Here is a 23,776-nt window from a genome sequence, read left to right on the forward strand (position 1 = left end):
GCTCATGTTTGGTGGTTTACGTTTATCATTTTCTTCGTGGGCTACGTTGACCGTATTTTGCTTACTCAGTGCACTTCACAGAAACATTCCACTCACGTTTAAAGTTGCTCTGAAAAATGCTTGGTAAACTTGTATCAAGTCATAAAAGAGTGTACTTTGCCTTCTCTATTTTCCTACCATCTCAGTCGTCCTCTGAGTACATTTTGGTTTCACATAAACTACGTACATGATGTACATACGTTGCTTAGGCACATCCGAAATGACGAGAACACCTTTGTCTACTTTCTTCATCAACGCTACTTGTACAATTTCTAGGGCAACTCGAACATTTTTTGTTTTGAGAACCTATCCGGTTTCAGAATTTTCCAGCCACTTTTATAGGGCCATCCACGTTGCCTGTTCATTCTTCGTTTGTTCATCTTCCACTCAGTAGTTTTAGCGACATTTCTTCTCGTCTTCTTTACAGTAATGCAGCTGTCATGGCTTTCTGGAGTAACAGTCTGTTCCTTAATCTGACATACATTTCCGTGAGTGCTAATTGTATTATTATCGAGTCTATAAATAAATCATGGGAATAATTCGGAATTAACTTAGAAATACTTGGATAGCTAGTACGAAACCCTTTCTAGACTAAACAATTATTACAACGGGAGAGGGAAAATTGAAATTAACAGTGTACTGCATAAATCAGGTTAAATAATTGTAAATCCCATGAAATTACATGACAGACATGAGGAATATTTTGAAAATCTTCTTAAAATTTTTGTGGGAGAACCTAAATGTGGATTTCATGGGGAGACGGACAGCGAAGCCTATGAAATTATGCTCGAGAAACTGAAAGGAAATGAATTACATTGCCGAGAACATAATAAATAAAATTGAATTAAAAATGTTGAACTATACAGGGAAGACATGAAAGAAATGGCTTCATAGTAATATTAATGTGGAAGTGAGTAACGTATTATCTGACAGGAGAAAAACAGTAACTGTACATATTGAGTCCGTAACCAAGGAAAAAGGAAGGATTTAAAAATCTATAGAAGAATATCATTGGGGCAATGTTTTCACAGGGAATTCGGAAACGTGGACGCAATCAATTGTGGAGCCTAAATTGACAGAAAAACATTGATGGTTCAAACCACAAGGGGGACGTCAAGCGAAAAACTGACAGTTATATTTAAGTTTAAGTTCTGCAGATCTGTCGAAGGCGTATGATGGAGTGACAAGGAAAATGGCAATAGTCGGACTAGGGGATTATTATATAATGGGGAGGTCACTTCAGGTGATAAAAGGTATTTCTAAGACCAAAATTATCCCAGCGCTGAAGAAAACTAAGAACATAGAACACTAGTAGAAAATACAAAACTGGAAGATGTGGATCGTTTTATGTACGTAGCATGTGCATTGCCGCAGAAGGGTAATATAGTAGACCTAATGCAATTAGCTCGCATATGTGATAATGATGTGCTGTAACATAAAAGGTAGTTCTCCTTACATAGGCTTGTTTTCAGGCCGACTTTGCCGTACGAATATGATAAGTTGATGGATTTAGGATATGCTATTCATAGGTTAGAGGTATGATAGGTTAATGGAGTGTCAATGAGAGTACGTACAAACATGTGGAAAGAAAGGCAGGAGGGTGCTCGAACTGAGAAGAAAAACGCGCTTAAGAATACATTTTGATGGATGCGTATGTACGTGTAAACGGGCTTCAATCATGAAGATTTTTGGGACTGATGGAGAGTGTTAGGTCATCTAGGAGAATTATGGATTCGGGCATGAAGGGTAAGAGGTGTAGAAGGATATCGAGGTGAGGAGAGTTAGATTCTGACTCTAATAGTTTAATGATAACTGATGTGAAACTAAACGAAGCCAGAGAGTCTTTTGGAAGTAGAAGTTTGTACAGGCGCTTAGATAAATCACATAGGATTGCAGACTGAATAGTGAAAGGGATAATAGTGTATGATGAAGATGCATGTACCTTTTATACGCATGTACAAGTGAGATAGAGAGATCTTAATTTTAATCATCTAACATGTAGAGTAATTCGTGTGAAGGTGTCTTGATGTACAATGTTACTTTGTTACCCGTATTTGTATGATCAATAATATAAAGCGTCGAAAACGGAAACCGCTGTGACGCACACAACACAAACATGTTATCTTACTTCAACAACCATGGAGCGAGGAAGGAAAATACATAATGTTGCACAACGTTGCGGGATTGCTTTCGTTTTCATCTATTTGTGATTTGTGCATCACGTAAGAGTTTGCTTAGTTATGGGGAGTTTGTTTATCAGCTGTTTATAACAATGAACCGAATTTTGGAGATGCATTTTATAGCTGTGGTGACTAGAATAGTGCGACGTGGCTGAAGACGGAATATTCCCGTTGCATCTCCCAGACACTCACAGGTAAACCAGCCGACGAGAACAATACACGGAAAGGTCAGTCCCGTCTTCCAGCTGGGAGATTCCCGGCCGTCTGACACACAAGCCCATTCCGGGAAGTACTGAATTAGGCTGCCACAGGACTGGCACGTATAAGTATTAAGATACAACATGATACTACTGTACGAGACAGTAGTCATCACACCTTAGTTTTCATGTTACTCGAGTATACCATTTTCATTTTCTTGTCGAATAATTTGTGGGAACTATCCGGTATGCAGAGTGATTGCTCTACATCGGTCTGTCTTCAAAATCGGCAAGATCTTAGCAAGCTGACAGAACTCACACGAGACCTCATACTACAACAGCTAGCTCGTAACTAACCCGGAGATAAAGACAATAGCGTACGCTTCGAACTCGAGTCCAAGTTCAATGCAAGGCTGCATGTGCTTCAGACGACTGCCACCAGGTGACAATGCAGTACAATAACTAGAAACATAATACTGGATAACCAATATCCCGGCAAATATGAGCAGGATGATGATACATATTCAAAGTTCATGGGCTATAATAGATATAACAGTTCAGAAATTGATGTTTCGAAAGTGGCTAGGCGCTATACCGAATAAATACGTCTTGATGGGCGATAATGACATCACAGCTCTCCCCGCGTTAAGGACGACCACGTCAGTGGACTTGAGTATATGAGAAAACTGTACTCGTGGGCTAGTCTAAGATGCGGATATTACCTCCACACAGAGATGTAGGAGCATGCATGCCAATACGAACAGGTAGTCTTACTTGGTTAGGAAGTTAGACAATCAACACAGCCGATCAAGCCCATCCTTGTAAGGCACAAGCAGGTACAATGCGAGGAACAATGTGGCCGGTGCGAAGATCACAAGGTCCGCAAGTTTCGCCATGCCTCACCGTAGCGATGATATGAACAGTTGACGACTAGAAGACGTAGAGCGTACACTTTTTGGGAATTGCAGGGACTAATTCTCGCTTAATCGTGACAGCAGTATGATGTTAGAATATGACGCTCGTCGATGCTGTAACTTAAGTGGACAGAAAGAGCAATGAACAAGAACACCTTAACACAAATACTAGCTCACGAAGGGAGTTTATATTCGGACTGTCACATTCGAGAGATTTCTAGCATGTTCTTGATCAGAGTCGCTGGTAACCCAGTTTCAGTGAAGATTTAACGACAGGTCTTATATATATTACAATTTCAAAACAATTACAATTATTTCGAATTTTTCACTAATCGTTTCCAAACCTATTCGTTTAAGACCCAAATTTATTATATCTCATGATCTCAGCAAAACAAAACAATTTTCGTTTAAACATTAAAGGTAGGTATTACGTAAGCATTAAACCTACAATCAATATAGTTACAATTATACTGGTTTGACTCGACTGATGTGGACTCTACTTAATTTCTCACATTCAGGATCACTTAGAACAGTTTATTCTAGAATTTGCTTTACGTCGCACCGACACATGTGATGGCGACGATGGGATAGGAAAGGGCAAGGAATGGGAAGGAAGCGCCCTTGGCGTTAATTAATGTACAGCCCCAGTATTTATCTGGTGCGAAAATGGGAAACCACAGAAAACGATCTTCAAGGCTGCCGGAAGTGGGGTTCAAACCCACTATCTCCCGAATGAAAGCCCACAACTTTGCAATCCTAATCACACTGCCAACCCTCTCGGTTACAAGAACAGTTACAAGGTTCAAAAACTGTACTATGGCACATGGACCACGAAATGGAGGAGCAAGTATCCGCATAAATTTATGAAGGGCTTTACCAGAGCAAAATGGGTTTTGACAAGTATTTTATCACCTACCAGAAAGTAAGTTGGTTGATTATTCCACTACTCAACAAATTTGAAATTTTTCCCATAACATTAATAAAATACGCTGATCTTCACTAATTTGCATGCTCTGAACCTGAAAATGACAGCGAAATGTTCGTAACACGTCACATGCTTGTGTTATAGAATTTACTTGTTACATTCAATTAATCAGGATTTTTTATTTATTGAAAATTACTTCGTTCTCATTTTTGTATGAAAATTTTCAAGGGTAGCTTAGATATGACAGAACTGGTATATTAATAACTGACCACCTATTAAGACTTATAAAATATACTCTTCATGCAGTAAAATGCAGTAATAATAACTTTCTTTTCTTGTGTGAACTGGAATCTTCCCTTTGTAAAAACCAACAATAATGGCCCATCATCGGAGGATCCCATCTTCCTTGACACCGTTGCTCCATTGTAGATATGTCTTGGTTAAGTCGCTCTCCCTGCTCATCCCTTACAGCCCCCAAGTTTTCTGGAATGAAGTCCAAATGAAAATGTAAGAAGTGGATCTTCCGTGACATACGTTAGCATATTTCTTTGTAGTTTCTTAATAACGTCGCCATTAACTGGCGATAATTTTCTTCTTTCTGATACACTAAATATCCTTTGATAACCGATGCAAAAGATTCCCATGCTCCTAATGCCTTAGGGTTAATTTTGGGTCAAAATTGCTGTCCTTCAAACGTTTTCTAATTTGTGGACCGACAAATACGCCTTCGTTTAATTTAGCATAACTGTTTACAGGGAACAGTGTCTTTAAGTATTGAAAGACTTTTCCACTCTTATCTAGAACTTTCACAAAAAAATTTAATTGTCCCTACTTTTATATGCAGAGGCGGAAAAGTACATTTTTACGTTGCACTAGTGGAGGATATTTAATATTAATTTCACCAGGAATATAACCTTTTCTGATAGGCTAGTCCTTCAACACATAATGATGTGCTGTTGCTCGACTGTCCCACAAACGTATCGTCGTTGCCGGGACAAAACCTCCTATGTGATAACATTTTTGGAGTTATACTGACCCGCAGTACATTACAAAGAGCGAGAATGCCTTGACAATATTCATATAATATTGCACCTTAGGAGACAGTACCTTACCAACCAAAGTTCTAAGCTAAAATATTGTACGTAGGAGGTTTCGTCACGGCAGCGACGATATAAAACAACAAAACTTAGTAAATCCATCTTGTAATCCAAACAACAAAGCTATTACTTTCAAATCGCCAAAAATTGCCCAGCGATGTTCATTATAATTTACTGCATTCAAAATTAGTGAAATGTTTTCATAAGTTTCTTTCATAGCGACTGAATGAGCCGCTGGATTAGAAGGTTTTGTATTTCCATTTTGTAATAAAACTGATTTTAAGCTTAGTTTTTATGAATCGATGAACAGTCTCCATTCTTCTGTATTGTTTTCAATATCTAATTCATCCATCAGAACGATCATATTTTTGCACGCACAAACAGAATTTTCAATTGCAAAATAATTAGTCAGCTTATGATTTCGTTATCGGAACGCTGAAATCTTGGTATCTCTTGCTAATAAATTCCATTCTTGTAATCTAGAACCTAATAGTTCAGCATGTTGCATGGAAAGACCTAAATCCCAAACTAGATAACTAAGGTCTGCCTTTTATATCAGAAGAGGCTTTTTATGATGTTCGGGAATGTAGGTAGGACCAGCAGAAGGTGAAGTGTAGTCTCGGGATGCTGATTGTTCGAGTTCCTCTGGAATGACATAATCTTCCCCACTGGGGGGAGGGATAGGGTCCGGAAGCTCTGGACAATGTGGCACAAGTCTTGAGGGAGATGGCAGATTAGGATGCACAATGTTACCTTTAGTTTTCCTTGAAAATCCCTGTTTTGGTAATACAGGAATAACAATTTTCCAGATTACTGGTAGGCTGTCGCCAAATCATTGGAACAACAAAAGACATATTGTTACTTTTCCCCCATCACCACTCTGTTAACTTCACGTAACACGTCACACAACACAAGTGTGGTGACCTAATTTTATCTTAATCACCCACTTTATAGCAAAAATACAAGTAATATACTTTTATATTGTCTGTAATAGATCGACATTGTGATTCCGAAGTTAATTCCCAAAAAACATAGCATAAAGTCTTTGGAGAATTTTCACATGAACGACTATTGCGATTCCTTTAACACTATTGAAGAATAACTAGTACCGCTCACAACACTTCCATAATCATAACTAAACTCTTCTTGTCTAACAAACAACAGCAAGCAACCGTATTTTCAAAATACAACGGCAAGCAATCATTTTTTCTTTCCATTAGTCAGTTATAGCCGGATGTGCCTACCCTCCGTGCAGACGCACGGTAACAAAATAATAAACCACCGCGAAGAGTAACACTCATTCAAGCCACAAAATATAGAGTATGTTTCAAAAGGTACTTTAAAAGAACGGAAATTACACGTATTTGTGTATAAGATATATGTTAAAGAACATAACCTCTTTGAAACTGGGTATGCTTTAACACATTTTTTATACTATTCGCTCAATAAAAATATGAGTTCATAAAAATGTGACGCGTGGGCAATTTTTCAAGTCCATATTCGTAATCAGGACATAGAAATTACCTAATAATATATATTCATGACCAGGTTATGAAAACCTTGTAGAGATTTCTTGTTGTACTGCTTTTGCACTTTAGTATGAGAAACCTGCAGTCCATTTCTGGGCTCCTTCCGCACCTTAAGAAAGTGCTCAGGATTCCTTTGGCCTCCTAACAAAGCATCAATCCTCAATAAAATGAACAGTGGGGAAAATTGGGTAAAATTCAACTTGTGACTCGTGGGTGTCCTCATATGACCCTCATAAACTGCAGATTTGAATTCGAAGGTTAACCGATCGTGGCTAGGATAAATTTTTTTGTGATTATCATGATGATATGCTATCAGAGCAGTTTTTAATTTACGATTGACTCTCTCGGCGTACGATGGCACCGGGTATTACGGCGATGTGTAATATGGGATATCAAGTGTTCAAAACAAAACTTACGGGAAAATTTGAATACAAAATATCTAGCATTGCAAGTGACCACATATTTAGGCAGGCCAAGTGAAGAAATTATGACATTTTGATACCTGATTACCGTGGAAGCGTTGGCCAATCTTGTCCTAAATGTTCAGGAAAAACGAGTGTACCCGTCTGTGCACACTAGCATGAATATGCATTCATTGCTTGTTGGGGGCAAAGGACCATGGAAATCGATGAACATTCTCTCCAACATGAACATAGCGTGACGCTAATAGATCCCTTCGTGTGTGTGTCGCCGGTCTAATTATTGTACAAGTTTGACAGGATTTTTCCTGGATAAAGTGTTTTGAGATGGCGCAGTAACGTTTAATGTGCGATTTAGGTCCACAAATAAAACAATCAGCAGTAGCTTTTCCAAATAACTTACAAGGCTGCTGTTTCCCTCTGCGAAACACATTCCTAACATGATCTCGAAACCATAGGCAAAACAGTTTCTATTTGGTACAAAAGGGGTGGGGGAACAATAGGTTAGCTACGATAATGCACAACGGGAGGGGGGCATCCATGACACGACACGAATCCTGATATCTAACACTTTCTGCTTCAATACTTGAAGCTTCAAGTTCTATTAATTTTGTAGGCCTAGATGTGAAACACAGGTAATGTCGGTAAGGCGGTGAGATCACACGAACCAGATGGCTTACTAACACATCCTCAGCGATAGAACGTAGAATCACATAACAAGAGAACATAACATCCTGTACATACGAGGAATTTTTTGTTGATTGCCTGCCTGTGAAAAAATAGCCATGTAAAAGATACATTTTGGCACTAAGAGGGATGAATTATGGTAAAACAGAATTATGGAAATCCTCAAGCGTGGAGTGTTCCTTAATTACCACTCAAAGTTCACACCTTACCATCTCCTGTAGGCAGGGAAATCAGATACGAATCACACTGCGTGAAGATAAATTAAATACATGAGCTGCCGAAACGTAATTTTTTATATTATTCTCCATGGAATCAATTGAGAAATGGAGCATAGTCTTCAATGAGTCATTTACAACAGATAGCATAAGGACAGTAGGTTCAGAAAGACCATCCTAAAAATGGTTTACGTAGTTACGGCTCTTATTATGTACATTCTTCACCTTCGGCACAGATGAAGGATATATGTCACAAACAAAGGAGGAGGTATCATCAATTGACAGGTTTTGCAATCCAAAGCAATTTCAGTGGAATTAATATCATGAGACAGAGTAGAAACAGCAAGGGAATGCCCAGGAAAAACTGTGTTAAGATGGGGAAAGGCGAACATCTTGGTGGAATGATGATGTGAGAGTAGCTTGTAAACGTAAAAAAAGGCTTATCAGAAAACAAGGGCCGGGGTAGGCAGGGATTTGTACGTAGATGAAAGAAACAGAGCAAAACAAATAGTTGTTGAATCCAAAAAGAAGTCGTGGGAATATTTTGGTAATAATCTGGAAAGGCTAAGCCAATCAGCAGGGAAACCTTTCTGGACAGTGATAAAGAATCTTAGGAAGGAAGGGAAACTGGAAATTAATAGTGTTTTGAGTAATTCAGGTGAACTCATAATAAATCGCATGGAATCACTGGAGAGGTGAAGGGAATATTTTGTACATCTTCTCAACGTAAAAAATTATCTTCCTGGTAGTGTTGCGAACAGCCAAGCTCATGGGGAGGAGGAAAAAGATGTTGGAGAAATTACGCTTGAGGAAGAGGAAAGGATGGTAAAAAATCCATTGTCATAAAGCAGACGGAATAGATGAAATTAGACCTGAAATGGTGAAGTATAGTGGGAAGGCAGGGATGAAATGGCTTCATTGAGTAGTAAAATTAGCGTGGAGTGTTGGTAAGGTAACTTCAGATTGGACAAATGCGGTAATTGCACCTATCTATAAGCAAGGGAACAGGAAGGATTGCAACAACTATCGAGGTATCTCGTTGATGAGTATCCCAGGCAAAGTATTCAATGGCATCTTCGGAGGGAGGGTGCGATCAGTAGTTGAGAGGAAGCTGGATAATATCCAGCGTGGTTTCAGTCCACAGAGGGGCTGTCAGGATCAGATTTTCAGTAATTGGAAAATGCTACGAGGGGAATAGGCAGTTGTGTTTATGTATCGTAGAACTAGAGAAAGCATATGACAGGGTACCGAGGGAATAGATGTTCACTATACTGGGGGACTATGAAATTAAAGGTAGATTATTAAAATCAATCAAAGGCATTTATGTTGACAATTGGGCTTCAGTGAGAATTGATGGTTGAATGAGTTCTTGGTTCAGGGTACTTACAGGGGTTAGACAAGGCTGTAATCTTTCACCTTTGCTGTTCGTAGTTCACATGGATCATCTACTGAAAGGTATAAAATGGCAGGGAGGGATTCAGTTAGGTGGAAATGTAGTAAGCAGTTTTGCCTATGCTGACGACTTGGTCTTAATGGCAGACTGTGCCGAAAGCCTGCAGTCTAATATCTTGGAACTTGAAAATAGGTGCAATGAGTATAGTATGAAAATTAGCTTTTCAAAGACTAAATTGATGTCAGTAGATAAGAAATTGAACAGAATTGAATGTCAGATTGGTGATACAAAACTAGAACTGGTAGATAATTTCAAGTATTTAGGTTGTGTGCTCTACCAGGATGGTAATATAGTAAGTGAGATTGAATCAAGGTGTAGCAAAGCTAATGCAGTGAACTCGCAGTTACGATCAACAGTATGCTGTAAGAAGGAAGTAAGTTCCCAGACGAAACTCCCTTTACATCGGTCTGTTTTCAGACCAACTTTGCTTTACGGGAGCGAAAGCTGGGTGGACTAAGGATATCTTATTCATAAGTTAAAAGTAACAGACATGAAAGTAGTGAGAATTATTGCTAGTACAAACAGCTGGGAACAATGACAGGAAGGTACTCTGAATGAGGATGTAAAAGCTAATTTAGGAATTTAGGAATAAACCGGCTTCGGTGGTGGGATCATGTGAGGCGAATAGAGAAGGATAGGTTACCTAGGAGACTAATGGACTCTGTTTTTCAGGGTAAGAGAAGTAGATGAAGACCAGTAGGACTCTGGTTAGACTCAGTTTCTAACGATTTAAAGATAAGAGGTTTAGAACTAAATGAAGCCACAGCACTAGTTGAAAATAGAGGATTGTGGCGACGCTTAGTAAATTCACAGAGGCTTGCAGACTGAACGTTGAAAGGCATAACAGTCTTTAATGATAATGCATGTATGTTGTATGTAGTACCAAGGCAGGTACCAACAAATCAATACACTCCTTACGCTGTTACTGATCAAGATACAAACAAAGTGATCCGTCATATGATATACGTAATATATGAATGTTGCTTTCCACCTATTTAAATTCGATACAGAAGGCACTGAATTGACGAATCCTATCATTTCATTTAAAATAGATTTAATAAAAGTCATCGCCTAACCAAACTGCTTATTGTCGATGTTAGGAATAGAAACAGGAAGATGGCTACATTCCAAAAGTTGCATAGTGACATCATCACTAGCACCAAGAGTGGATAAGCTCCAAGAGTTCGATTCTTATACCGCCTCAGCTTTCTTTAAATGTCTGTGATTTGGTGTTTCTCGAGCAGCCATGACTAAAGGCATGAAAAACGAGACCGGAACAATTAAAGCAAATACGTAAGGTACCTTTATGTTTGAATAGCCTTAGATTGAGTTAAGTTTTCCACCTAAAATAATTTTTATTTTTTAATAGTTCTTATTCTCATAATATCATACCAGAGATGGTATTACAAAGAAGGTGGAGAAGGGGTACATATATGTAGAATTTACTATACGCTCCATTGCGTTAACAACTACAGAATATTTCCCGATCTTATACAGTAGGGTATCCTCTGAACTCAACAGTGCTGACAACCTGGTAGCGTAAAAACACGCGACTGCTACCATTCTGCAACAACACTGCCCCATACGCAATAACTAATAATGTACGATCGTCTTGTATACGGTATTCCTTGGACGCTTGTGTGGCACCAGTACAGAAACAAGGGGGCGGAGAAAGGAACATAATAAAATCAAAAAACATATTACATAGACAATAATGCTGTATGACACCGAGTGTACTTATCTTTATTACCACTTCACCAAAAATTCCATAGAAGCCTACCAGTAAAAATAAATATTACGAAAGACAGGAGGGCAAGTAACGCCCTTCCACGAGAATAATAATAATTCAATATAGGTAAATAATAGCTAAAATTAACTTTAAAATTACAATTTCATTTAAGTAAAATTGACAAATGGAGAATAAGTACTAGATGAAGTTACTCATGCTCATTAGCATGTAACTGCTAAAGAATAGTGTAACATTTTTCATCAGTGCTAAGGGAATTGATTCTAAACTTTCTACTTCATTCATATACTATTATCATGGTAAAAGGTAAACATTCCAAATTAAAGCAAAAATGTGATGCATACAATATTCTGCTTTACGGGTATGTTATCACAACATGCAAAGTACAGGAATTTTCGTTATTGTGATCACACCTTGTGAGAATTTCCTTTCTACATCTAGAAATGGTAACTGATGTTTTCGAACGATTGGATGGGGAAGTTATTATTTCTTAACTTGAACGTATCCATAAGTCACTTTAGTTAACAAGTTTATGTATTTTTTAATATGTTATATATGACTGAAAAGTAGTATTGCATTATATCCATTACATTTCCACACTTCTAGTGAAGGACAGGCACTAACATGTAAAACGTATTATATTTCATATATGCTTATATTTATTATGATTTTGGTTTCAATTGGTGCACCTGTTGCTGAAGAAGTTTAATAAACCTAAGTATAAGGAGATGAGCTAGTTTTGTTGTAAACTGAGACCTATTTACTTTGATATAAGCAGTAAAGATGGAAGTCAGGCAGGGAGCAGTACCTGTAGAAGACTGTATATAAATCCTATTTTCATTCTTCGCACAGGATACAGTAGCCTGATTTGTTATTCAGAAAGACGGCTCCTCATCAGAAACTCTCCGGGTGTTCCACTGTGTTATTGATAACGTCAGTCGTTCTTCTATACTTACACGTTTTACACAGACTCTACTACACTCAATTCACTCAGCAGACTAATATTTTAAAATTTATAAAATAATACTGCAACTTTGCGACAGGTTTTGGAGAGGAGCTTTCGTTCATCTATTTTCTGTTTCAATAAAGCAGTTGATCTGGGTACGGTTGGAACAGTAATTTATCAAAAGTGATCGTATAGAGATTAATGCTCCTGGAACTGTGTGCTTATAAAGTTCAGGTACACGAAATAAAACTTACATTAAATGTGAACGGAATATTAATACAATCATAATTATTTACAATTCCTGACAAAAGATTTGATGCACCCAGAAGGAAGGGAGGAAACTAATTGAATCTCCACGTTTTGAGGGAGTGTGTGCTATTATTTCAGTGATTACAAAATGGAGCCAAATTTACAAATAACTTGACAGTAAGACCACACTTATCAGTATGATGTTGCACATCTTCTGACCCGGGTGCATTTACTAATTTGGTAGGGAAATGTGTCATAAGGCCTTATATCGTCCCCTGAAGCAAGCTGGCCCACAAGTGTTGAGCGTGGTCCGTGGTATCCTGAATATTTGTACTGGGACGGAATTGACGTCAGAGGTGTTCCCACACATGTCCTATCGGGGAAAGATCTGGGGATCTTTCTGGCCACGGGATTACTTCAACTTCACGCAGGCAGTTTATAGAGACACGAGTCGTGTGGGGACGAGAATTATCCCGTTGAAAAATTACACCACGATACTATCGCATGAAGAGTAACGCATGAGGATGCAGGATAACCGTTAATTACAATTGTGCCCGTAGAGTTCACTCAGTCACTACCAGCCGTGACCTGAAGGCATACCTGATGACTCCCTACACCATAGCGCCATTAGTAAAACCACTGGGCTTCTCCAAAACGTTGTTAGAATGACACCTCGACCTAGGTCACCGCCATACTCGCAGAGGATGGTCATCCGGGGTAATGCAGAGCCGCGATTCCTCGCGTAACACAATTCATCAGCAGTCCATGCTTTCCGGTCACGGCACCACTCCAAACACAGCCGTTTGTTTGTGGTGTTAACGGCAGCCTATGCATAGGACGGAAATTCTCTAGTCCGACTGCTGCTAATCTCCGATCAATAGTGTGGGTTGACACAGAATATTGCGGACGCTGGAAACTGGACAACGAGTATGCCTAACCTCACTTTCCCGTGCAGTCCAACGTCGAGCCACTGTCACATCCGAATATCAGGCAAAACTGCATATGTATGGTTCGACCAGCCGGCCAAATGGAGACTCATAATGAGGCCCCTTTCAAACACTGTCAGGTGCTGATAACGCTGTCTCGCAAGAGTACGCAGAATGACCGTGTCCTTCACGTTAATCGCCCAACATCCGATGCTGTTCAAGTCCCTTATATACATTACAAGGCCTCGTACTATCCGTATACACGAACAGCACTAATGCACTGTAGCAGGAAAAGTTGACTGTTAATGGCATGAGGTCTTTCTAAGGGGTACTGAGTCTTTAGGAGATGGTACAGAGAGAGGATGGCAAGGCGAAATAAGAGATATTACGTCTTGCATTCCTTTATTTCATTCTTTGGAATGCCCTTCTATTGTGTCGCCATATAATGAATATTTAATTGAAAATAAATCCTCATACTCCTTTCTTTTAACAACAGAACATCGAAATTAATTCAAATGAAATTTAACTGAATAATATTTCCCAATTTGATATGTCCATCATATTCTTCATGTCATAAATCAAGAATGTTGTAAATAAATGAGAAATCCTAAAGTCTCTCTCTCTAGGGGTATTTGCGATTTCATATTTACACTTCCTACATAAATTGAGTAAAGCAAATTTCTTCTCTAGAACACGTTAAACTTGAAATCAAATCTAGCCTTTTAAAGTTCTGAGCACACGTTATGAAAAATATGGCAAATTTGGAGTTTATGTTATATTTTCACCACAAATAGTGCACTTAATTGATACCTCAAAGTTCTAATAAATGGGAGTATACTGGAGCACTTTTTTGTTAAAAGTCTTTCTTGACGTGGAAAACGTTAATACTGTTCAAGCAGAATATTAATTAAGTAAACTCTTTAAAGTTCTTTGTCCGTAATGACTTTGTTGATAAAGGTCCTGCTTAAAGTCAGAATTTAATGGAAAAGCACTGACATCACCTGATATACGCCTTCTCGAACAGTGGAAAACCACTCTGCGAACAGCAATCTGGGATTCGGCTGTCAGCAGGCCCCAAGCTGCTCCATGGTACCACGCCCCTGGAACCATTCCCGCGTAGTACCAAATCTCCGTCGACCTCCGCCGTCCTACGTCTATCTCCGTCGTTTTACGTCGATCTCCGTCGTCCTACGTCGAAAACGTTCACTATTTGATTTTGCACAGTTATCACTGGTGACTGTTTCACAATTTATCACCATTCACTTCAATGAGAAATACGTCGGAGCGAGTCTTTTATCGTCTATCACGATCATGAGAAATATCGTTCACGGCACAGTTCATCTAACCATTTAATGCTCACTGTTCGTAGGGTTAAATTAACTTACATTTGGAACACAGTTTATAATTGCTCAACTTCACAGCAAAATAAATAAGCGACTCTCTCTTGTAATACCTCAATTATTCAAGTAAAAGTCCTATACTTCACGATAACACTGGGTACACAGTTAGTCCACATGCATTAATTTTAAATTGCACAGCCTGTTATGATGACGCGCGAACAGTTCTTCCACACTAATGACAGTGTTCTAGGCTCCCAAGACAATCAAAGTGTTATAACCTACACTCATGAAATTCAAAGTTCAAAATAGTCCAAGATCATTACCATGCGAAGTATTTATGTTAACCCCAAGTTGGTTACGGTTATTCACACGTCAACTAAGATATTTACTAAGTGTCAAGTACCACTGTCGCTGAATACTATAAGTCTTTAAGACTTTGAAATTACACACGTTCATTTTCTAAGCCTGAATATCGGACGAATTACAAGTCCCACAATGTACAGGTTACTCACTGGTATCGCAGAGACTAAGTATCAACTAGCCATCGAAACTTTCTAAGTAGTGCGAGGTACGGTCGCAGGAATACTTGGTTCGACGCGCGCAGTGTGATATACTAGCCAGCTGTGAATGAATGTAGACTTGACGCGAACTCGATGCGAAATTGGTGTGAACTTGGTGCGAACTGGACATGAACTGAATTGCTGTGGCCTGGCTCTCTGCTTATATTCAGTACTGCTCAAGGCTGCTTGCTACGTCACAGAGATAAAATTGGCTTATATCTTTAGAATGACTTAACGGGATTTACTGAAATTAATATATGTTTGCATTTGGAACATGAGCTACATGATGATACATGTCTCATGTCCGAAACTTAAGCGGCTGAAAAGTTATGCCTTTTATTTCTAGTACCGTCGATGGGGAGGCATGTAACATGTGATATTGACGTCACCTGCAGACTCGTTGCTCGTGACGTGTCCAGCTCCCTATAAGGAGCTTCGCCTTGCGCTAGCACAAGATGTCGGACGCACGAACAGATATTATTCCCGTCCCTTTTTCATATGTTTCGGCAACATTAAAACAATGTACAGGGCTAGAACAGTTCCCGGTACATATTCCTCCCTCCTTTGAATTAAGAAAATTCGAAGGATTTTCTTAATATGGTTGCTTACTCTTCTTGTGGAACATATATCTTGAGGTTAGAGGCATTATAAATTCCTTCTGGGGTTCCATCCAGTATCGCTACTTGGTATGCTCCATTCCTAACAACAGTCTCTACTTTGTATGGGCCTATAAACAAAGGTCAGTACTTTGCATATATTCTTTGTTCAGGTTGAGAAATAGCAGGCTTGCGAGTTAATACTAGGTCTTCCTATTGAAGGGGTTGTCTAAATCATCGATTGCGCTGGCGACGTTCCCTGATGTTGGCGGCATGCCTTAATCGTCTCAAAGCATTGACAATTTTCTCTTCCTGAGGGAGGACATTATCCGGAGGGATCTGCAGCAAGTTACCCACGGGCGTTCGGGCGTTATCCCACGATGCAGAACCAAGGGAAGGTCACTTGTGGATTCATGGATGGTGGAGTTCAATATTTGCTGCATGACAGGTAGGACTTCAATCCACTTCCAATGCCTGTCACTGCAGTAGATTCTGCAGAAATTGGCTAATTCGCGCATAACGCGTTCCGCTGGATTTGCCTCAGGATGCCCGATGGAATTCATAATGCGACGAATTCCCATGTCTTCCAAGGCTTGCTGAAATTCTGCGGATGTGAATTGCGTGTCATGATCGGTTAGAAGGTACTCAGGACGTCCCATTTCCGGAAAGATATTCTTCCGCAATCGCCTTAAGATACTACCAGCATTGGCCTTCTGTATCGGTGACAGCATCGTATATTTAGAGAACACGTCAATCACTACAATTACGTGTCTGTTTCCTCTGGTCGCCCTGGGGAGGGGACCATATAAGTCCAAAGCCATAATTTCCCCTGGTTTCTCTGCGATCATAGGTCTGGGAAACTCCCTTACCAAAGAATTGTTAGGTTTTATCCTTTGGCATAAATCACAAGATCTTAAAATCCTTCTGACATCCTTTCGAATGTATTCCCATGTAAATTTTCCTTGATGACTGCGGTGACCTTATCGGTACCGGCTTGTCCTGACAATGAATGACAATGCCATACTATAGCACTGCGGAATTTAGGAGGGGCATAAATGCGACACTTGTTTTGTCGGTATCAACATATTTTAAACGTAACCCATTTCTGAAGCAGAAGTCCAGGGACAATCGAGCGGCCCGTAGAAAATCGGCATCAGTTATAGGAATGGATCCCTCGAAATATCGAATATCGTCTCTTCGTTGAATTTGTGGCAGATATCGCATTTTCCTCAAGAATTCCTCATCAGCATCGCTGAGTATCTCTATCGGATGGGCCGAAATTGTTTCTGTCGGGTTTCGACTTAAAACATCGGCCAACAGATTCCTTTTGCCTGGTTTATGCTTTACAGTTAAGTTAAACTGTTGAATAAACAAAGCCCATCTGGTCAACGTTTCATTAGTTATATGCGATGACATAATAAAAGTCAAAGCTTTATGGTCTGAAAACAGGGTTATCGGAAAACCGTAAATGATTTTCTTCCAGTATTGAAGCGAGAAAACTATTGCCAAAGCCTCTAATTCAGTGATGGTGTATGATCGTTCATGCGGTCGCAGCTTCCGGCTTATAAAAGAGATGAAAAGTTTAAGTTCTGGCTGTTCCGGATCAATTTGATATAGGACTGCTCCAATCCCTACGGTGATGGCATCACCCTCGATGAAAAAGGGCCATGAAAAGTTAGGGTAAGCCAACTTTACATAATTCTTCAACATGTCCTTTGTTTGATTATAAGCCACCTCGCACTCATCCGTCCATTTCCAACGGTTGTTTTTACTCAACAATTGTTGCAGAAGTGCCACTGTTTCTGTATATTTTGGACAATGTTGGGCAAAAATTTTGCAAAGACCTAGAAATTGTCGTACTTATTTGACCCGTACAGGCCTTGGAAATTCAAATATACACTGGATTTTAGCGGGATTGGGTTGAATTCCCCTGCCGCTGATGACATGGCCTAAGAAAAGGACAGAAGTTTTAAAAAGCTGACTTTTGTCGGCATTAATCTCAAAATTGTTACTTTCTAAATCTCGCAACACCAAATGTACATCCTTGACGTGTTGCTCTAAAGTGTCGGAGGCTATTAAGGTGTCGTCCACATAAATGGTAGTTATGGCTTTGACTTCTTCGGAAAGCTGGCTCTCCAATGCTCTAATGAGCACAGCTCCCGAGTTCTTAACGCCGAAGGGAAGATACTTGAAAACATAAGTGACATTGTCGAACAGGAATCCAGTAAATAATCGGCTCTCGGCATCTAAATGAATGTGGTAGTTTGAAGAAGTACCATCTAAACAGCTATAGAAATTATTTCCTTTGAAGCGCCGAATAATATCCTTTAGAAGAGGAGGACGGTCATACTCTAACACAAGGCTTTCATTGAGGGCACGTGCGTCCAGGCACAGCCTTATAGTACAATTAGGTTTTCGGACTATTGCCAATGGGTGACTATGGGGTGACACAGGGCGAAATTATGCCATCATTCTTCATCTGATTAATAAGTGTTTTTGCCTCATTTCGATACTTCTCAGGAACTGAATATGCCTTCCGTTTATAGGGAGAACTATCATTAACGTTGAGGTGATACTCAAAACCTTGAATTTCCCCTGGTTTCTCATCAAAGACATTGGGGTATAATATAAAAACTTCTTGTCTAGCCGAATTAAGCTTTGCTTGGAGTTCTGGCTCTTCAATTGCACAGGTTGAGGATCCTAATAAAGAAGCGCCGATAACGGAACATTCGTCAAATACGGACATTTCCTCGTCCGTTCCAGGGTTTCCCATCTTCAATAGCTTTACCGCGGCTAGCGCATCCTCGCATTCAGCGGGTTTATCCAGATCGCTACCGGGTTCTTCAGCAGGGGTTTCCTCTTCACGAATTTCCTCATCATAATGATCCACCGGCTGCAATTCTACAGTCTCAGCGTTGCTTAAACTGACAAGGTTAGATTTGTAATTTATAGTCCCCTTATATTTGATCATGAAGTCAGATCCCAATACAACATTGAAATGGAGGCGTGAGATGACAAGAAAAATATGTTGAAAATGTCTTCCACTGATATAGAATTCTACAAATGCTTGTAGTTTACATTTAATGTTACGATCAGGTACCACACCTCGAACCTTTAGTTGTGCTACAGGCATTAGTAAGACAGTGTCTCTCCCCAAACAATCGATAAGTTTGTCTGAAATAAGCGAAGCTTGTGCGCCAGAGTCAACCAAAGTCATTACTTTAAGGTTCCCGACTCGTATAGATATGACGGGTAAGTATCTCTTATTTATGGGCCTATCCTGATGTTCATCCTCAAATAATAGTTCGGTATCATCAATGTGCCAATACTGTACTTCTGTGAAACAAATAACTTGATGATCGTCCCCTTCTTCGCTTTCAGGCAATCCCCAATTTAGTTGATCGGAGTTTTTTTAATAGCACCAGTTGATTTGAGGTCCTTGTCCTTTTCTTCTTGAATTCGCACATGTTTTTGGTATTCCAGTGATGTGGCTCCTAAGTCCTCATTAGTTCTGTTTCTATCTCGAATGTATTCTCTGGTTTCTTTCCATCTATTTTCAAGATCTTCCCTCCGAGCGCTTCTGGCTTCTTCGGAAGTTATCTCCGGCTTTCTCCATGGTGGTCTCGTCCTGTTCGTAGGCTGTCGCTGATCCGGTTGTCTTTGAAATTTCTTAACCCTAGGAGGAGGAATACGTGAATTATTCACAATGTTCTCCCTCGGTGTTACTTCTTTTTCTATAGTCTGCACCTCGGCTGAATTGCTAGACACCCCTTTCGGTTTAGTACTCCTTGGAGATGACTGAGTATTAGCCGTGTCTAGTCGTCTTAATATAACATCCAAATGTTCAAGTGTTTGAATGTTTGCTGCCACTAACATTTCCTGTACATGAGATGGAAATTGAAGGGTCATTATTTGAATAAGTTCTGGAACCTGTAGTGGCGGATCCAGATACTGCATCTTCTTTAATTGCATCAAACAGTAATCTGAATATCTCGATGTATTCACTGATGTATTATATTTCCGGGAATACAACTGCATTTTTTACAAGATGCTGTGTCTCTGTGTCCCAAAAACGATTTAATAATGCCTTTTTAAAATCATTATATGTCTTGAAATTATTCTTAAAGGCTATAAACCAAGATAATGCTCTGCCTTCCAATAATTTAGATACTGTGCGCAATTGCCTATCTTGTCCTATGCGGTTTTCTTGAAAGAAATCTTCAACATTTTGAAGAAATTTCCTAGCGGTATATTTAGTGGGTTAATCGTCCTGAATTTTAATGAGTGTCGTGGTGTTAACTGACTCCCTAGATGTACCCGGACTGGAAATAAATGATAAATATTCTCTTAACTTAATTGAAGAAACTTCTGCAGTAAGGGTATCTATTTTCATCTGAAATGAGTTGTCAAGAGTTTTGATTTCGGATTGTAAATCAGTTTTCAAAGCTTGAATATCCTTACAAAAATTGGTAAGTTGTGTATGTGTACTATTCATTTAACTCGTGAAACGCTTGTCCATCTCGGCTTGTGTGCATTTCATAAGTCCCATTGCAATATTGAGTTTGTTTACGTCCGATATGTACGAGTCCCTAAGGCTCTCTTGGATTTGTGCCATTTTTATTTGAGCCTGTGAAATATGTCCATGAGACTCTTGGAATTCGGCTCGAAGTTCTTTTAAATCCGTAGAAAGTGATTGAACATTTTTGAACTCTTGACCAAATGATTGAATAACTTGACTTTTAACTTCTTCCTTCAATGTTTCAAGATTTTCTACAAATTGAGTTTTTTATTTCTCCTAACTTAAATTTGACTTTGTCACTGGAATCCTTGAGCCTAAGTTCTAAATTCGTCTTTGCTTACCGAAATCTTTGTTCAAGATTAGCATTTGATTCAGCAAATCGCTTATTAATGGATTTATCTGCCTCCGTAAATCTTTTTTCTAAAGAAGCTTGTGCTTCATCGAACCTTGAGTTGAGGTTGTTAGCTACCTCTTGCATTTTGATATAAGTGGTTTTTATCTGTTGACCTAATTGTTGATTGAGTTGTTTGTTAGCCTGATCAACCTTAGCATTTGATTGATCTATTTTTGCATTCAATTGAGCACTCGATTCCTGAAATTGAGTGCGAAGAGCTTCAAGTACTGCTACTAAATCTTCCATGATGAAAAAAATGTTTATGGGGGACTTGAAAATTAATTATTCTGGGGATTAAAATGGTAATCAAATGTTCGTAATCTGACAATGCCTGCGTTTGTCTAAACAGATTCTCATGTTATTTCGAATATGGTATTTAAAAAATACGTTGTTATGCTAAGTATTTTGTAAAGCCTAACTAGAACTTTGTTCAATATTCCGTTAGTTTTCGTGCTATAGTATCTTGCACAGTTCCTTTCGAAATTCCTAAGTTGGCTTTCATTTACTATTACATGCGGGGTATCGCTACGCATTTGTTGCTAGCGTGGTATATCTCCTTTCGAGGCCCCTTAAGTTGGCCGCCATGAATTATATTCCTCCTCTCTGTACCAGGAAAAGTTGACTGTTAATGGCATGAGGTCTTTCTAAGGGGTACTGAGTCCTTAGGAGAAGGTACAGGGAGAGGATGGCAAGGCGAAATAAGAGATATTACGTCTTGCATTCCTTTATTTCATTCTTTGGAATGCCCTTCTATTGTGTCGCCATATAATGAATATTTAATTGAAAATAAATCCTCATTCTCCTTTTTTTAACAACAGAACATCGAAATTAATTCAAATGAAATTTAACTGAATAATATTTCCCAATTTGATATGTCCATCATATTCTTCATGTCATAAATCAAGAATGCTGTAAATAAATGAGAAATCCTAAAGTCTCTCTCTCTAGGGGTATTTTCGATTTCATATTTACACTTCCTACATAAATTGAGTAAAGCAAATTTCTTCTCGAGAACACGTTAAACTTGAAATCAAATCTAGTCTTTTAAAGTTCTGAGCACACGTTTTGAAAAATATGGCAAATTTGGAGTTTATGTTATATTTTCACAAAAATAGTGCACTTAATTGATACCTCAAAGTTCTAATAAATGGGAGTATACTGGAGCACTTTGTTGTTGAAAGTCTTTCTTGACTTGGAAAACGTTAATACTGTTCAAATAGAATATTAATTAAGTAAACTCTTTAAAGTTCTTTGTCCGTAATGACTTAGTTCATAAAGGTCCTGCTTAAAGTCAGAATTTAATGGAAAAGCACTAACATCACCTGATATACGCCTTCTCGAACAGTGGAAAACCACTCTGCGAACAGCAATCTGGGATTCGGCTGTCAGCAGGCCCCAAGCTGCTCCATGGTACCACGCCCCTGGAACCATTCCCGCGTGGTACCAAATCTCCGTCGACCTCCGCCGTTCTACGTCGATCTCCGTCGTTTTACGTCGACCTCCGTCGTTCTACGTCGATCTCCGTCGTTCTACGTCGAAAACGTTCACTATTTGATTTTGCACAGTTATCACTGGTGACTGTTTCACAATTTATCACCATTCACTTCGATGAGAAATACGTCGGAGCGAGTCTTTTATCGTTTATCACGATCATGAGAAATATCGTTCACGGCACAGTTCATCTAACCACTTAATGCTCACTGTTCGTAGGGTTAAATTAACTTACATTTGGAACACAGTTTGTAATTGCTCAACTTCACAGCAAAATAAATAAGCGACTCTCTCTTGTAATACCTCAATTATTCAAGTAAAAGTCCTATACTTCACGATAACACTGGGTACACAGTTAGTCCACATGCATTAATTTTAAATTGCACAGCCTGTTATGATGACGCGCGAACAGTTCTTCTACACTAATGACAGTGTTCTAGGCCCCAAGACAATCAAAGTGTTATAACCTACACTCATGAAATTCAAAGTTCAAAATAGTGCAAGATCATTACCATGCGAAGTATTTATGTTAACCCCAAGTTGGTTACGGTTATTCACACGTCAACTAAGGTAATTACTAAGTGTCAAGTACCACTGTTGATGAATATTATAAGTCTTTAAGACTTTGAAATTACACACGTTCATTTTCTAAGTCTGAATATCAGACGAATTACAAGTCCCACAATGTACAGGTTACTCACTGGTATCGCAGAGACTAAGTATCAACTAGCCATCGAAACTTTCTAAGTAGTGCGAGGCCCGATCGCAGGAATACTTGGTTCGACGCGCGCAGCGTGATATACTAGCCAGCTGTGAAAGAATGTAGACTTGACGTGAACTCGATGTGAAATTGGTGCGAACTTGGTGCGAAATCGACGTGAACTGAATTGCTGTGGCCTGGCTCTCTGCTTATATTCAGTACGGCTCAAGGCTGCTTGCTACGTCACAGAGATGAAATTGGTTTATATCTTTAGAATGCCTTGACGGAATTTACTGAAATAAATATATGTTTGCATTTGGAACATGAGGTATATGATGATACATGTCTCATGTCCGAAACTTAAGCGGCTGAAAAGTTAGGCCTTTTCTTTCTAGTACCTTCGATGGGAGGCATGTAACATGTGATATTGACGTCACCCACAGACTCGTTGCTCGTGACGTGTCCAGCTCGCTATAAGGAGCTTCGCTTTACGCTAGCACGAGATGTCGGACGCACTAACAGATATTATTCCCGTCCCTTTTTCATTTGTTTCAGCAACTATAAAACAATGTACAGGGCTGGAACAGTTCCCGGTACAGTACACTAGTAATCATTTTAAACGTCACAGAGAATTGCAACAATAATGAGTTACA

The sequence above is a fragment of the Anabrus simplex genome, chromosome 2, assembly GCF_040414725.1.
Source record: "Anabrus simplex isolate iqAnaSimp1 chromosome 2, ASM4041472v1, whole genome shotgun sequence".
NCBI lineage: Eukaryota > Metazoa > Arthropoda > Insecta > Orthoptera > Tettigoniidae > Anabrus > Anabrus simplex.